Source organism: Scyliorhinus torazame, chromosome 9 (genome assembly GCF_047496885.1).
Source record: "Scyliorhinus torazame isolate Kashiwa2021f chromosome 9, sScyTor2.1, whole genome shotgun sequence".
Lineage (NCBI taxonomy): Eukaryota > Metazoa > Chordata > Chondrichthyes > Carcharhiniformes > Scyliorhinidae > Scyliorhinus > Scyliorhinus torazame.
Window position 1 is genome coordinate 39,002,334 of NC_092715.1, and position 17,726 is coordinate 39,020,059.

Sequence of the window (17,726 nt, forward strand, 5' to 3'; positions counted from 1 at the left end):
ACGTCCTCCTCCCCCTCCTCGTCCTGTCGGTCGGGTGTCCCTCCAGCCTGGGCGGCTGCCGCCTGCCCCTCTGCAGCAGCCTGCGCCGCCTCTCTGGCACGCTCCTCCTCATCCTCCTCCTCCTCCTCATCCAGGGCAACATAGACATGAGCGGCTGCCGCCACGGCGGCCAGCATCGCTGGATGATCTGAAAACATGACGGCCTGGTGGGGGGAGGGGAACGACGACATGTCATCATTGCCCATATCCCCTCCCCCCCCCAGCCAGGTGGCATGGACCGCATGGGTCCAACTGTTGGAGGCTGGCACCTGGCCAGGTGGACCAACTCATTTGCCCTCCCATCCCCCTCCCCAGCAGGGACCCCCCCCCAACCTCCACCCCGGCACGGACCCCCCCCATCCCCCTCCCCGGCACGGACCCCCCCCAACCTCCACCCCGGCACGGACCCCCCCCCCCCCCAACCTCCACCCCGGCACGGACCCCCCCCCCCCAACCTCCACCCCGGCACGGACACCCCCATCCCCCTCCCCGGCACGGACCCCCCCCAACCTCCACCCCGGCACGGACCCCCCCCCATCCCCCTCCCCGGCACGGACCCCCCCCCAACCTCCACCCCGGCACGGACCCCCCCCCCAACCTCCACCCCGGCACGGACACCCCCATCCCCCTCCCCGGCACGGACCCCCCCCAACCTCCACCCCGGCACGGACACCCCCATCCCCCTCCCCGGCACGGACCCCCCCCAACCACCAGCCCGGCACGGACACCCCCATCCCCCTCCCCGGCAGGGACCACCCCCCCCCAACCTCCACCCCGGCACGGACACCCCCATCCCCCTCCCCGGCACGGACCCCCTCCCAACCTCCACCTTGGCACGGACCCCCCCCAACCTCCACCCCGGCACGGACCCCCCCCTAACCTCCACCCCGGCACGGACACCCCCATCCCCCTCCCCGGCACGGACCCCCCCCCCAACCTCCACCCCGGCACGGACCCCCCATCCCCCTCCCCGGCATGGACCCCCTCCCGGCACTCCCCCGGAGCCCAGCCTACTCTAACCACCCCCTCCCCCCCGCTGCACACGCACACACAACCCGAGACAAATCTCTCCTCACGCATTCAGACTGCGGCCACGCCATTGCCTGCACAGAGCCAACCCCCCAGGCCGTCACTCACCTCCACGCTGGTCGGCGTGAACCTGGAGCACAGGGTCACGCCGATGAAAAGGAGGTTTAATTTACGTCGACGTGAACGGTCATCACGTCGACGGGACTTCGGCCCATACGGAAGGGAGAATATCGGCAGGCCGAAAATCGGCTGCCTTGCGCAGACCCGTGACATTCTCTGCGGCAGCGGCGCCATTAACGCCCCGCCGACTTTTCTCCCTTCGGAGACTTCGGCAACCGGCGGGGGCAGGATTCACGGCGGCCAACGGCCATTCTCCGACCCTCTGGGGGGTCGGAGAATGATGCCTCTCTAAAGTGACAGATTGGGTTGTCTCTCCAAGGAGTCAAGTACAATTGTAAGAAGTTCATTTCCACTCTGGCTGCAGTCGGCAATCATGGTAACACTTGCAGGTAGACTTGTGCTAGTTTTCCAAAGTGAATATGTCACCCAAGTTTCCACTCAAAGGCATATCGCCAAAGGCAAAATCTTTCAATCATCGATGTGGTAGGGCAGTGTAACAGATGTTTTGTATGTTGGTCGCATGGCCAATCTTATTTTGAGTAAAGTAAGTAAAGCCGCCATAGCCCCAGTTGAGCACAGGCTTTTTTCCCCCTTTGAGGGGGGAGAGCTGACTGGTGGTGATTGAACCTCAACGTCACCACACCTCAGGCGAGGAGCAAGATTGAGAAGGAGGAGTCTTCATGAATTAAACCCGCGCTGTTGGCCTCGCTCTGCATCACAAACCAGCTGTCCAGCCAACTGAGCTAAACCGGCCCCGGTTATTTTGAGTGACTGTAGTCTGACTCAGGGAGGTTACTTCGAGATTTAAAAAAAATTATAAACAAGATAGGCTGCAAATGTCCATCTCTCTTAAGCACAGACTGTGCTCCACAGAGTCTCTCATGCATTAACTCATTAATCCATTGTACTACACAGTAGTAATTGTTTATCTGTGCTACCTTCCATTCAAAAGTGTTTCTTGATGTATTTAAGAGTAATCTGGTGCAATTTTACAAATAGTACTTTAGCAGTACAGAACTTGAGTATTGCTGAAAAAGAGAGATTTTTGGCCAAGCTTTTTGTCTTGAATTTACCAGGATATATCACAAAAACAAAAATCCAAGTGAAACAACAAATTTATACTGTATGAGAAGAGAGTGCTGATTGGTGACAATCATTTGCTGGTTCATTCTTCAGGGTAATGCCTTTAACAATCAGAGTCAAGCAGTCTGGTTTAAGTTCCAAACAATGCTTGGCAGTTAACTGTCGTTCACCAACAACTGGTGCATTCTCCATGGCAACGTTCTATCTCTCAAATTCCACTTGCCCACCAATCAGCACTCTCTTCTCATATGATATAAATTTGCTGTCTCCATTGGATTTGTATTCTTGCAAAATGACCTGAAGAGTTCAATATTAAAAGTTGAAGAGTTCAAGGGCGGCACGGTAGCACAGTGGTTAGCACTGTTGTTTAACAGCGCCAGTGACCAGGGTTCAATTCTCGGCTTGGTCACTGTCTGTGCAGAGTCTGCACCTTCTCCCGTGTCTGCATGGGTTTCCTCCGGGTGCTCCGGTTTTCCTCCCACAGTCCAAAGATGTGCAGGTTAGGTGGATTGGCCATGCTAAATTGCCCTTAGTGTCCAAAAGGGTTCGGTGGGGTTACTGGGTTACGGTGATAGGGTGGAGGGGTGGGCTTAAGTAGGGTGCTCTTTCTAAGGGCCGGTGCAGACTTGATGGGCCAAATAGCCTCCTTCTGCACTGTAAATTCAATGATTCTATGAAAAGCTTTGACAGAAATGTCTCTTTTCAGCAATACAGGTCCAGTTTTATTGATACAGCCAAAAATGGGTTTATCACAAAAGTGAAACAGCTGAATAAAATGCATCCATGAGTAATTTGAGTTCAAATAACATAAAGTGATTTTAAATAAACTATAAAAAAAATTAGTTTTATTAGTGCATAATGGTCAGTTTTTAAGTGAATTAAATATATAATAGCTTTTAAATGCACCAATTAGTTTTATGTCTAAAAATAACAGCTTAATTTGACTCCTTGAAGAGTCAAAACCGGATACAATCAGCGTAAACGCACCATGATGATTCATTTGATCTGGGCATGTGATCATAGAATCCCTACAGTGCAGGAGGCCATTCAGTCTGTCGAATCTGCACCTACCTCTGAAAGAGCACCCCACCTAGGTCCACAACCCCACCTTATGCCTGTAACTCTGTCGAAGATGCGTATCTTTTGGGGCACAAAGGGCAATTTAGCATGGCTAATCCACCTGACCTATACACTTCGGTGAGGAAACTAGAGCACCCGGAGAAAACTCACCCAGATACTGGAAGAACGTGCAAATCCCACACATACAGTCACCCAAGGCTGGAATTGAACCCAGGTCCCTGGCGTTGTGAGGCAGCTGTGCTAACCACTGTGCAACTATGCCACAGGTTTTTTGAATGGGGCCATCAGTACAATGTTTTAAAAATCAGCGTGAAGGATTACAGAAACTTGATAATCTGCAAAACCTGCGATTAAACCTCCTCACTCTTTTATACTGGTGTGCTCAATTTTGGACGAGTTGTACATGGTGGAAGATTTATCCATAATGTTTTATCTAGAGATGCTTTTATTGAACAGTTTTGTCAAGGGAAAGGAAGGAATCAGACCCACAACCTGGTCTCATGGACACATACCACACTGATTGTTTGAGCATTGTGGATGACAAAGGCCTCTCCTGCCGGTTGGAAAGTTAGCACGAGAGCGATATTGCCTCTTCTGGGGAACATGCACAGATTCACGAGCCAATCAGGCAGTTGAGATGCTGTCAGTGGGGCTTCCACAGGATCAGAGCCCTGTGAGGTGGGAGGTCCCATCCGCTAACAGCTGCCACCCAGTCAGAGGCTTGCAGCTCAATTGTTTAGCAGGATCACTGGGGAGGCAGAAGCTGGTGTTGGCGTGACAACCGATGGTGGAGCGACACAGGCCAGAGGTAAGTAATGGTGGGAGGAGTTTCGTGGAGTGGGATTTCGTGGGAAAGAGGATTTACGATGGGTCGGCGGAAAGGGTGGCTCTCAGGGGGCACAACCCCTTCAGATGCCAGGTCCCTTGATCAGGTACGTGGCACCACTGCATATCCCCCCGAGAGGAAACCACAAGCTACCTGCACAGGTTTGCAGGTTGTGCTCCTCACAAGTCAACAGCCAATCCAGCACTGGATTAATGGCACCAGCGTTGGGAAGAGGCACTTAAGTGGGTATAAGTTGCCTGCTTAAAGGCCTCAACTGCAGCTGGGGTGGAAAGGCTGACCAAAGGCCTTCCAACCGTGGACATAATCAGAGTAGAGTCAGGATGGTGGCGGGGTCTCAGCTGTCACTCTCTCACTCGATTAAATGCTCTCTCCACCTCAAACACACCACGACAGAGGGCTTCAAATTCTGTCCAAAATCACTTCATGCTACAGTGGGACAGGAGTAAAATTAGACCGAAAGGTGAATGGAAAGCAGTCAACCGTGAACGTTTCTTGCCCACACATCTTAAGGTAAGTTATTACAATTGACAAAAGCAAGAGCTTATCTCATCCAGAAGGCTTTATTTATCTGCCTTACCAGTGGGTGGTTGATTTACACTTCATTGCTTTCGGTACACAGTCACCTCTGTCTTCTGAGTTATTTACAATGCACCCCCCCCCCCCCCCCCCCCCCCCGCTCCACCTCCTTGTGTGATTTGGTTCAGCAGCAACCCACTTAGTCTCAGGCCACTTTCAAAAATGAGTCATCAAAATGCAATTTGGGTCCCTCTGCAATTGGATATGTACGAAAAAGAATTAAGCCAGCCAGAGAAAAGAATGATTCCACATTACAAATAAAACTGTGCTGAGAAATGTGTTGGGGAAGATTGTTGTAGTTTTAATACTCGTTCTCAGGATGTGGGTGATGTTACAATGACACATTCATTGATCATTCTCAGTTAACCTGTCGGGCAAAGAATTCAATCATGCGATTTTGTACTGGTGGCCAGACATTAGTGAATCAATTGGGTTTTTATGGCTGTTTAGTGCTTCCGCGTTTAAGTCATCTGGTGCCAACCCACCAGTTTACCAGATTTAATTAAGTCAATTTCCCAAGGTGAATTTTGCACTGACAAGGCGGTCAGGTTTACTTGTGTGACCATCAAAAGATGCATATCCTCTACAAAGAATCATTGTGGTGTTCCACAGCAGTGTTCTTTTTTGTTTCCTTGCTGGCCCATTGGGAGTCATTAACAATGTTCCCAGAATTGCTGATGGGAAGCCCTACGCACCGGTTGCGCATAATGGAGATTGTGAGACCTCATACTGACGTGGATCTCCGCAGAAGCATAGGCATTCAGGGTCTCCTCCTCCCACTATGATCAATCGATTTTCAATGGCACTGCTTGCCGTAGTGAACCTGAGGGTCTATTATTCGGTGTGTGAGAGCATGCATGTTGTCTGACTGTATGGGGTCTTCACGGGTGAGTCTCATCCTTTCATGCATTGTGTATACAGGACTAAGCTACCAGCCAGGGTCAATGGGCCGCATTAAGAAGCAAGAACCATTTCATTCCTTTCTGTAATCTTGGAGTGCCACGTATTACACGAGGGAGATATTAGTAACTTGTGTCCAGAAATGAGAACCAAGATGTAGCAGGCAATTTAGGGGTTAAATAGACTGAGGGGAAACAAATCTGCTCGCACGGAGTCAGAGGGATATGCCCACACCTGGCTGAGTTGCATTGTCCTATTCAGACTTAAACTTGTTAGTGGGAATACACAGGATTCCCAAGATCCATTGTTCTTTGGGACGTTTCTTTCTGACCAGCTATTAGCCCATTACAGAGTCTGATGACCATTTTGTCCAACAATGGGAGGTTAGTTGCATATCAATAGCATGGCTCTGTTTTTTTAATAAACGGGAGTGGGCAATCAAACATCCAAGATAACGATGATAGGTTCAAGTCTGGAAACCCAGGAGAGAACCTTTGTTTGAGGGGCTGGGCGTAGATTGGCGAGAGAGAAAAAAATAATTCTGTTTTGAATAGGTAGGGGAGAAGGCTTTGGAAATCAACTGAGAGAGGTCATGAAAGTTGCCAATGAGGCAGGCTTTGGAAAACGGTGCTGAATGAATGTTCCTAACAGAAGAAAAATTGCTTCGTAAATTAAAGTTTGCCTGTGTATGTGGCTTGAGAGCTACATGTCCTGTTAAAGTGGTGTTTAAAGTGAACCAGTGTGTTAAGGTTAAAAAACTACATGTAATCTGTTATTGTTAGGTTTGAAGTTTAAAAGTTTAAATATTGTTTTCTTTTCTTTTAATAAACGATTGTTTATAAAATAACCAAGCCCTATTTTTTGTATTATCACTCCTGGAATGAATCAATCTTTCTGCACCGTCTTAAAACTGAAAAAAAGTTATGATTCTGGTCCAGCCTCTTAGCCACTGTTGAGAGCTGACCAGGTGCCCGTGACACTAAGAAACTCTAAAGCAATGGTACTGCTGCCCTGGCTGAAATCAGTTAACTTAGCATTGGTCGGGGCTTGAAGTTGGAGCGTTGTTGATATGTGTAGCGCAGATCATCACCAGATAAGTCCCTGATGTTCTGGGTGCTTTACAAGAAAACGTTTTCAACCCAAACCTGTGACCTCCCTCAACTGGAAGAACAAGGGCCGAAGCACTTGCATACACCACCACCTTCAAGTTCCCCTTCAAGTCTGAAGGAGTGGCACCTTCTGACTTGAAGCTAGGTGCCATTCCTTCAGCATTGCTGGGTCAGGATTCTGCAATTCCCTCCTGCACAGCGCTATGGGTGTGCCTTCAGTACTTGGACCAACGTGGTTCAAAAAGGTGGCTCACTGCCACTTTCTCAAGGGAAACCAGAGATGAGCAATAAGTGCTGTCCCTATTACTCATATACCAAGAATGAACAGAATAATACCAAGCCAGAAGAAAAATATCATTTTTGAACAAAGTCATACATCTTATGGATGAAGAGAGCATGATAGCTTCATTATAAATGTTATCTGAATTGGCAGTGAAGTAAGCAACCCTCATGATTCCCCAATGGAAACGAGACAGGATGCTTTGGTTAGTTATGGCTTATTGGGTCTTTCACCACAGACTGGAACCGCAAAGGAAATTATGTGAGAATCCAGAAAGAAATAAAGCAACCATTTTCCTGGCTTGTATTTCTTTAATAGGCTGAACTTCCTTAGCTTGGAATTGTCTCCCCTGGCATGATATAAATTGGCAAGAGCAATCATGATGTCTGACATGTCACCAAGACATTAACATTCAACCATGAATGATGTCTTTGGCCGAAAACGATTTAAGCGACTTCTTTCCAAACATTTGTCTTTTTATAGCGCAAATGTTTCTCTGGAAGTTGGCTGTTGAAAATCCCAACTTTGCCCCCACTTAATACTCTTTCTTCTGGTAGAAACCAAAGTCATCAATCTTGCCTGACCAGAGCGATGATGGATTAGAGCTGCAGAACGAGCTGCTCCTTTCAGAGCTGCTGAATTACACCGACCCCACAGCAAAACACCCAGGTGATGTTTTGACCCAGCTGCCAGAACGTAGGATGGAGCAAAAGAAAATCAAAGGCCGCGATCCGACAGAAAAGATTCGAAGTGTCATTTTGGGTGCAATTGGTGGGCCGTTGCTCGACAGCCACATGGGCGAGTTCATGACCCGTATCACACGGAACTTGATGCAGAGAATGAGCCCCCACTAGGTACACACCATTCCTGACTTGCTCAGGTGGTTAGTACTCGCCTCCTCAGGTCCCCTCAGCAGTCATCTTCAGGCTTTTGAAAAGGAGTACTAAACAACGGCAGCGTGATTTCTCGCTGGGGAGCCTGTTAAATCCCAGGAGGCCGTTAGATTTGACTTCAGTCCCGTTAATGAGATGGTACTGAACGCAAATTGCGGTTTACGATTTCCCCGCCAACCGGGTGAGATCTGGAACTCGTCACTGGGAGCGGGCCGGTTAAACAGCAAGAAGATTTGAGCCCGACGCAAATCTTGATTTTGGCCTTTCCAGGTATCTAACCAGCTCGTCCAGATCTGCTCTGGGCATCATGCGGCCGTTAGGTTGCGGCCAACATTTTGGCCCAGCTCAGGAACAAAGACTGGGTTTACCTACATTCAGAATCACAGAATTATCGAAAAATAAGGTGCAGAGAAGGCATTTTGGCTCAATGGGTCTGCACCGACCCCCTGAAAGTGCTGGTTTAGCTCACTGGGCTAAATCGCTGGCTTTTAAAGCAGACCGGTTCAATTCCCGTACCAGCCTCCCCGAACAGGCGCCGGAATGTGGCGACTAGGGGCTTTTCCCAGTAACTTCATTAAAGCCTACTCGTGACAATGAGCGATTTTCATTTCATTTTTCATTTTTCAAAGAGCTCTAGCTGAGCCCATCCCTCCATCCTATCCTCACCATCCCACCTAACCTGCACATTTTTGGACACTGAGGAGCAATTTTAGCATGCCCAATCCACCTAACCCGCACATCTTTGAACTGTGGGAGGAAACCAGAGCACCCGGAGGAAACCCAGACAGACACGGAGAGAAAGTGAAAACTCCACACAGACAGGCACCCAAGGCTGCAATCGTGTTTCAATTAAGTCGTCATCTTATCAATTTCAGAGGAAATTAGGCCCAATTTATTTAACATCCCATCATTTAACCCTCTGATCTCAGGAATCACTCTGTAAAACCTTTGCTATACCCACTCCAGGCCAGTATATCCTTCCTTGGACATTTAGAGACCAAAGTCCCACACCGTACTCCAGCTGTGGTTTCACCAAAGCTCTGTACACCTGTAGCAATACTTCCTTATTCTTGTAGTCCAATCCTCTTGCAATAAAGACCAACTTGTCATTTGCCTTTCCAATTGCTAATTGCGCTTGTATGTTAACATACTTGTAGGAGGACTTCCGGTCGCGGCCATGACCTGCTAGGTCACGCGAACGGCAGCTCCCGCCAGGATCAGTGCCCCCCCCCCCCCCCCCCCCCCCGCCGCTGGTGCATGGAGAGGACCAGGAGCGGAGTCGGCAGACGCGCAAACCCGGGAAGAAGGTCCGGGAGGACAAAATGGCGGCCGGAGAGGATCGGGAGGTGTGGGCCCAGTGGGCCAGAGAACAGCAGGAGCTCCTTAAAAACTGCTTCATGGAGCTGAAAATGGAGATGCTGGCCTCCATGGAGAAAATTGTGATGACCCAGAAGGCGCAGGAGAAGAAGATCAAGGAGGTGAGGAGGAAGGTGGCGGAGAACGAGGATGAGATCCTGGGCCTGGCGGTGAAAGTGGAGGCGCACGAGGCGCTCCATAAGAGATGGTAGGAGAGGCTGGATGACCTAGAGTGCAGATCTCGGAGCCACAATCTGCAGATCCTGGGCCTTCCTGAAGGAGCGGAGGGGGCGGACGCGAGCATGTACATGGCCACAATGTTGGGGACGCTGATGGGCGTGGGGGCCTTCCCGCGGCCCTTGGAGCTGGATGGGGCGCACAGGGTTCTCGCCAGAAAGCCGAGGGTAAACGAGCCACTGAGGGCGATGGCGATACGGTTTCAGCGCTTGGCAGACCGGGAGCGAGTCCTGCGGTGGGCGAAGAAAGGGGGGGGGTGCGGGGGTTTGGGGGGGGGGGGGGTTTGGGGGGAGGTGAAGGGGTGCTGCTTTGCTGAATGAAGGGGAGCTAGGTGAGGGGTATGGATGGAGAGTCGGGCGGAGGCACGCGGTTGGTCGAGAAAGGGAAATGGCTAGTCGGCGGGTTCAGGCTGATCACGTGGAATGTGAGGGGCCTGAATGGGCCGGTCAAACGGTTCCATGTGTTCTCGCATTTAAAAGGGTTGAAGGCGGACGTGGCCATGTTGCAAAGAGACGCACTTAAAGCTCGCGGACCAGACGAGGCTAAGGAAAGGATGGGTGGGACCGGTGTTTCACTCGGGGTTAGACTCAAAGACCAGAGGAGTGGCTATTTTGGTCAGTAAACGAGTGGCATTTGAGGCGGGGAGCATTGTGGCGGATAAGGGGGGCAGGTATATAATGGTGAGTGGCAAGCTGCAGGGGGCCCGGGTGGTGTTAGTGAATGTATATGCCCCGAACTGGGACGATGCGGACTTTATGAAGCGCGTGTTGGGTAGGATCCCGGACTTGGAGATAAGTCACCTGATTATGGGAGGGGACTTTAATACGGTCTTGTATCCGAGCTTGGATCGTTCCAAGTCCAGAACGGGAAAGAGGCCAGCGGCGGCCAGGGCCTTGTGGGAGTTCATGGGCCAGATGAGGGGAGTGGGCCCCTGGAGGTTTACGTGGCCAAGGACAAAGGAGTTTTCCTTCTTCTCCTATGTCCATAAAGTCTATTCGTGACTAGACTTCTTTGTGTTGAGTAGGGTGTTAATCCCGAGGGTGGAGGGGGTAGAATACTCGGCCATTGCGGTCTCTGACCATGCCCCGCACTGGGTGGACCTGCGACTGGGGGCGGAACGGGGTCAGCGCCCTCTCTGGCGACTGGATGTGGGGCTGCTGGCGGACGAAGAGGTGTGCGGGTGGATAAGGAGGAGTATTGAGAATTATGTGGGAGCGAATGACACAGGAGAGGTGACGGTGGCAGTGTTTTGGGAGACTCTGAAGGTGGTCATTAGGGGAGAGTTAATCTCCATTAGGTCCCATAGAGAGAAGAAGGACAGGGCGGAGAGGGAGAGACTGGTGGGAGAGATACTCAGGGTAGATAGGAGGTATGTGGAGGCCCCAGAGGGGGGGCTGTTGAACAAGCGTCGGAAATTACAGGCGGAGATTTACCTGCTGTCCACGGGGAAGGCGGAGGTGCAGCTGAGGAAAGCGAAGGGGGCAGTTTATGAGTATGGGGAGAAGGCGCACCAGCTGCGCAGGAGGGAGGCGGCCAGAGAGATTGGGGGAGTGCGGGATAGGGAAGGCAACATGGTGCTGAGCCCAGAGAGGGTCAATGAAGTCTTCAGGGAGTTCTACGGGAGGTTATACGAGTCGGAACCCCCCGCGAGGGGGAAGGGATGAGGCGGTTCATGGGCCGGTTGAGGTTCCCAAGGGTGGAAGCAGAGCGGGTGGAGGGACTGGGGGCCCCGATTGGGTTGGAGGAGGTAGTCAGGGGGCTGGCAGGCATGCAGACGGGCAAGGCCCCGGGCCCGGACGGCTTCCCCGTAGAATTTTATAAGAAGTTCTCGGAGTTGTTGAGCCCGCTCCTGATGAGAACCTTCAATGAGGCAAAGGAGAAAGGGACCCTCCCTCCGACAATGTCGCAGGCACTGATCTCGCTTATCCTGAATAAGGAGAAGGATCCACTTCAGCGTGGGTCCTACAGGCCGATATCGCTCCTGAACGTGGATGCCAAGCTGTTGGAAAAAATTCTGGCCACCAGAATAGAGGACTGTGTCCCGGGAGTGATTGGGGAGGACCAGACGGGTTTTGTTCAGGGCAGGCAGCTGAACGCGAATGTGAGGCTGAACGCGAATGTGAGGAGGCTCCTGAATATTATCATGATGCCCTTGGAGGGGTGGGGGGGAGGTGGAGGAGGTGGCAGCGATGGACGCGGTGAATAGGATTGTAACGGGATTTGTGTGGGCGAATAAAACCCCGCGAGTCAAAAGGGTATTCTTGGAGCGTAGCTGGGGGAGGGGGGGGGGGGGGGGGGGGGGGGCTGGGTCTGCCGAACTTCTGTAGTTATTACTGGGCGGCTAATGTGGCCATAATCAGGAAATGGTTGATGGAGGAGGGGGCGGCGTGGGGGTGGTTGGAGGCGGCGTCGTGTAGAGGCACCGGTCTAGGGGCACTTGTTATGGCTCCGCTGCCGTTCTCGCCGGCGCGATACACCACTAGTCCGGTGGTGACGGCGGCACTGAGGATCTGGGGGCAGTGGAGGAGACACGGGAGAGGAGGGGGCCTCGGTGTGGACCCCGATACGGAATAACCACAGATTTGCTCCGGTTAGGTTGGATGAGGGATACCAAGGCTGGTATAGGGCAGGTATTAGGAGAATGGGGGACCTGTTTATAGATGGGACTTTCCCTAGCATGCAGGCGCTGGAGGAGAAGTTCGGCCTGCCCCTGGGGAATGCATTCAGGTACCTTCAGATTCGGGACTTACTTAGAAAACGGGTGGGGACATTTCCGCTGCTGCCCCCACGTAGGATCCAGGACAGGGTGGTGTCTGGCATCTGGGTAAGGGAGGGGAAGGTGTCGGACATATATCAGGAGCTGCAGGAGGTGGAGGAAGCCTCAGTGGAGGAGCTGAAGGGCAAGTGGGAGCAGGAGCTGGGTGAGTAGCTGGATGAGGGCCTGTGGGCCGACGCCCTGGGCAGGGTGAACTCCTCCTCATCATGTGCCAGGCTCAGTTTAATTCAGTTTAAGGTGGTGCATCGGGCGCATATAACGGCGGCAAGGATGAGTAAGTTTTTTGGGGTGGAGGACAGGTGCCTGAGATGTGCAGGGAGTCCGGCGAACCATGCCCATATGTTTTGGGCATGCCTGGTGGTTAAAGAATTCTGGCAGGAGTTTGCGAGGGTGATGTCTTGGATTTTGGATACTCGGGTGAAGGCGAGTCCAACAGTAGCGATATCTGGAGTGTCGGAGGATCCGGGAGTGCAGGAAGCAAAAGAGGCCGAGGTACTGGCCTTTGCCTCCCTGGTAGCCCGGAGATGGATCTTGCTAATGTGGAGGGACTCAAAACCCCCGGGTGTGGAGACCTGGGTTAGCGATATGGCGGGGTTCCTCAGCCTGGTGCAAATAAAGTTTGCCTTGAGAGGGTCCTTGATGGGGTTCTCCCGGCGGTGGCAACCTTTCCTTGACTTTCTAGGGGAGCAGTAAGTGTCAGCAGCAGCAGCATCCTGGGGGGTGAGTGGAGGGGGGGTTACTGTTGATATCATGTGAGTTGGGCATGGAGACAAAACCCACCTTGTTCTGTTTAAAAAAAAAATTCTGTTATGTAAGTAGTTTCACTGTAAGTTTTGGGATATGTTTATTGTTATTTTTTATTACTATCTGTATTTCTATTTTTGTTATGTAAAAACGCTCATTGGAAAAACTTTAATAAAACATTTATTTTAAAAAAGCATACTTGTAGGCGTACAGCTGAATCTCTCTGCACGTGAACCTTTAGAAGTTTCACACCTTTTAAAAAAGACATTCTGCCTTTCTATTCTTCACAGAGTTACTGAATGACAGAACTGTGATGACGCCGAAGGAGGCCATTGGCCCATCGTGTCTGCGCTGTTATTAGGGATGTTCTTTCAGCCAAAGAATGCAACCTCGTGATGGCCACAGGAACATGTCCAAGAAACCCAGGAGGCATTTAAATTTGCGACAGCCACGTAGGTAGTTTGCTGTGACCATGGCCTCCGTTTCCTTCTCTGCTATTCGCGGAACATGATGCCGCATTGTGGGCGACTCAGATTTGTTAATCATGCACCAATTCCCTGGCAGGCGGTATTGAATTTTAGTGTTGAGGCTTATATTTGAGTTATGCTCTCCGTTAACATCAAATTTATTGGGTAAAGCAAAGGCCACTGGTAACTGCGAAGAATGCCAACAAATATCTGAGAGAAAACGGAGCTTACTGTCCAAACCAAACAAAGTAGCTTTAGGTTCTACATGAGGGAAGCAGGCAATACTTTATTTTAAGTGCCCATGAGTACTTAAAACTGTGATATCTCAAACTCCAATACAATAACAGTAGTTTTAATCATGGTCATAATGTTGATATTTTTATTTAACACAATACTTAATGCCAAAGGATGGACTTTACAGGTGCTATGGGCCCCGTACCTGGTTAAAAAGTCAGGGACAGTTCTTCCACGGACCTGACTGATGCCCAGCAGTAATTTAACACTGGGTGCAGCATTAATTTCATTAAGGCCAGCCTCCCGGCCCTTTCTCAGGTGGAAGTCCCACCACAGGGAGCTGCTAATCAATCGGATGGCTGGCAGCTCTGCAATCCCAACAGCTCTAGCTGGGAGCGGAGGCCTCTGCTGGTACTGACGGCCATTGTACCACACTGTGAAGCCCAGGAGAGTCTGGGGCCAGGAATTTTAGCGGGTGTCAGGTTTAAGATACTGGGAGGGAGGTTGGGGGGTGGGGGAGGGGGGGGGGGGGGGGCTTGAGGAGGGAATCACAGCAGAAAGCACATAGCTCCCGTTGATGTGGTAAGGAGCTGTCAATCATAGCAAGAGTGTTGTCAAGCAGGGATGTGTTGCTGCAATTATACAGGGCCTTGGTGAAGCCACACCTAGAATATCGTGTGCAGTTTTGGTCTCCTTTTCTGAGTAAGGATGTTCTTGCTCTCGAGGGAGTGCAGCGAAGGTTTACCAGGCTGATTCCAGGGTTGGCGGGGCTGTCATATGAGGAGAGATTGACTAGGTTAGGATTGTTCTTGCTGGAGTTTAGACGAATGAGGGGGGTTCTCATCGAGACTTATAAAATTCTAACAGGGCTAGGCAGGGTAGATGCAGGGAAGATGTTCCCAATGGTGGATGTGCCCAGAACCAGGGATCAGGGTACACCATTTCGGACAAAGATGAGGAGACATTTCTTCACCCAAAGAGTGGTGAGCCCCTGGAATTCATTACCACAGGAAGTAATTGATGCTAAAACATTGAATATATTTAAGAGGCAGTTAGATATAGCACTTTAGGTGAATGGGATCAAAGGCTATGGGGAGAAAGCAGGATTAGGCTATTGAGTTGGATGATCAGCCATGATCGTGAGGAATGGCGGAGCAGGCTCGAAGGGCCAAAGACCCTCTTCCTGCTCCTATCTTCTATGTATAAACATTATGTTTAGCATAAAAGCAGGGCAATTCAGCAGCATTCAAGTGTGGTGGGAAAGATAGATAAACTATCCACCAAGCACCTGTCTCTACATCGATAAAACTATCACTCACTGGCTGGTGAAATGTACTGGTGTGTGAAATGAAATGGGAGTTTTGCATTTCAAAGGCTGTCAAGGGAGTTGAAGCCCTTTCCAGTGTACTTGGCTTTCAAGGAAGCCTCTGACACTTGTAACAGCTGCTGCTTTATATACGTTTGTCTGAGGCAGCGGATGGCAAGGAAGGGTAAGTGGAAATGTGGTGGTCTTTCACGTGTACTGCCTGGACTGCTCTTCAGCTTTCAGGCAGGGGGGGGTCACTGATGGGGGTCTCTGATGGGGATCTCTGCTGGAGGGGCTCTCTAGGAGTTCTCTGATGGGGGCTCTCTGATGGGGGCTCTCTGTTGGGGGTGACTGCTGGCAGTCAGATGGGGGGGTCCGATTGGGAGCCTGATTGGGGGGGGGTTCTGATGGAGGGAGGGCAGCGAGGTTAGGTCATCCTTATGAGTGCGTGCTTTGGGGGGGCGTGATCCGTTATTCCCATGGCAGGATGATGATACCCCTACCTGTCAGCAGGGAGGGGAGGGGCAGGATTTACATTGTCGGGGGGGAAAGAGCCTTCCAATGGAATTTGTGGGGCCCCGTTTATGCCCTGCTCCCTTGTTCACCTCGGGGTCCATTGCATCAGGGCTACACCAAAGCCGGCCTAGTGGCTATCCCACTGTGGGGTAACTGCGTGATGGGGGGTGTTGGGTGGGGGTGAATCAGGCTTCCAGCCTGTTAATTATTTTGGAATAAATTAGTGATTTGCATCCTCCCACAGCACTGCTAAGGCGGCCGGCTGGGGATTGGAGCATCGCAACCAGTGCCAGGATGGATTTTGGGGGTACGCTCCATTGTCTGCCCAATCGGGAATTCCGATCACGCCGTCAGGCAATGGAGACAACACCCCTCTATAGACTCTGGAACAGTTCCTACAGATTGGAGGGTAGCTAATGTAACCCCACTATTTAAAGAGGGAGGTAGAGAGAAAATGGAATTATAGACCAGTCAGTCTGATGCCGCTAGTGGAAAAATGATAGAGTCCGTTATTCATTTTTTTACAGCCATGCATTTGGAAAACAGTGGCAGGATCGGACCGAGTCGGAATGGTTTTATGAAAGGGTAATCATGCTTGACAAATCTACGAGATGTAACTAGTAGTGTTGACGAGAAGGATATCAGTGGATGTGGTTTATTTCGGCGAAGTCCCACATAAGAGATTAGCGTGTTAAATTAAAGCGCATCGATTGGGTGTGTGCACTGAGATGGGTAGAAAGCAGGTTGGCAGACAGGAAACAGAGAGTAGGAATAAATGGGCCTTTTTCCAAATGGCAGGGCGTGGTTAGTGGGGTACTGCAGGGATCTATGCTGGGACCCCACCTATTCACAATATATATTATGTTTAAGATGAGGGAACTAAATGGCGTATCTCCAAATTTACAGATAACACAAAGCTGGATGGGAGGATGAGCTGTGAGGAGGATGTAGAGATGCTTAAGTGCGATTTGGACAAGTTAAGTGAGTGGGAAAATGCATGGCATTGGATAAATGTGAGGTTATTTACTTTGGTAGAAAACACAGGAAGGCAGATTATCATAGAATTTACAGTGCAGAAGGAGGCCATTCGGCCCATCAAGTCTGCACCGGCTCTTGGAAAGAGCACCTTACCCAAGGTCAACACCTCCACCCTATCCCCATAACCCAGTAACCCCACCCAACACTAAGGGCAATTTTGGACACTAAGGGCAATTTATCATGGCCAATCCACCTAACCTGCACATCTTTGGACTGTGGGAGGAAACTGGAGCACCTGGAGGAAACCCACGCAGACACGGGGAGGATGTGCAGACTCCGCACAGACAGTGACCCAAGCCGGAATCGAACCTGGGACCCTGGAGCTGTGAAGCAATTGTGCTTCCACAATGCTACCGTACTGCTATTTGAATGGCTATAGATTGAGAGAGGGGAATATGCAGTGAGACCTGGGTGTCCTTGTACAGTAGTCACTAAAGGTAAGCACGCAGGTGTAGCAGGCGGTAAAGAAGGAAAATGGTATGTTGGTATTCATCGTCAGAGGATCTGAGTACAGGAGCAGGGATGTCTTGCTGCAATTATACAAGGCCCTGGTGATACCATACCTGAAATATTATATGCAGTTTTGGTTTCCATACCTGAGGATGTTCTTGCTATAAATGGAGTGCAGCAAAGGTTTATCAGATTGAGTCCTGGGATGGTGGAACTGACGTATGGGGAGAGATTGAGTCGGTTAGGTGTATATATTCGCTGGAGTTTAGAAGAATGAGGGGGCTCTCATAGAAACCTATATAATTCTAACATGACTTGACAGAGTAAGTGCAGGAAGGAGGTTCCCGATGGTGGGGGAGTTCAGAACCAAGGGTCACAGTCTAAGGATGTGGGGTAGACCATTTAGGACTGAGATGAGAAGTTTCTTCACCCAGAGAGTGGTGAGCTTGGGAAATTCGTTTCCACTCAAAGCAGTTGAGGCCAAAATATTGTAGGTTTTCAAGAAGGAGTTAGATATAGCTCTTGGGGCTAAAGAGATCAAAGAATATGGGGGGGGGGGTGCGGGGGGGAGCAGGGACAGTTTATTGTGTTGGATGATCAGCCATAACCATAATGAATAACGGGGCAGGTTCGAAGGGCAGAATGG

At 50.7% G+C, this 17,726-nt stretch overlaps 1 protein-coding gene across 3 annotated transcripts in view; it reads right to left on the reverse strand.

Moving 5' to 3' along the window:
- Positions 1-17,726, reverse strand: part of vegfc (vascular endothelial growth factor c) — a 254,164-nt gene that overhangs the window by 59,830 nt on the left and 176,608 nt on the right. The window lies entirely within an intron of this gene.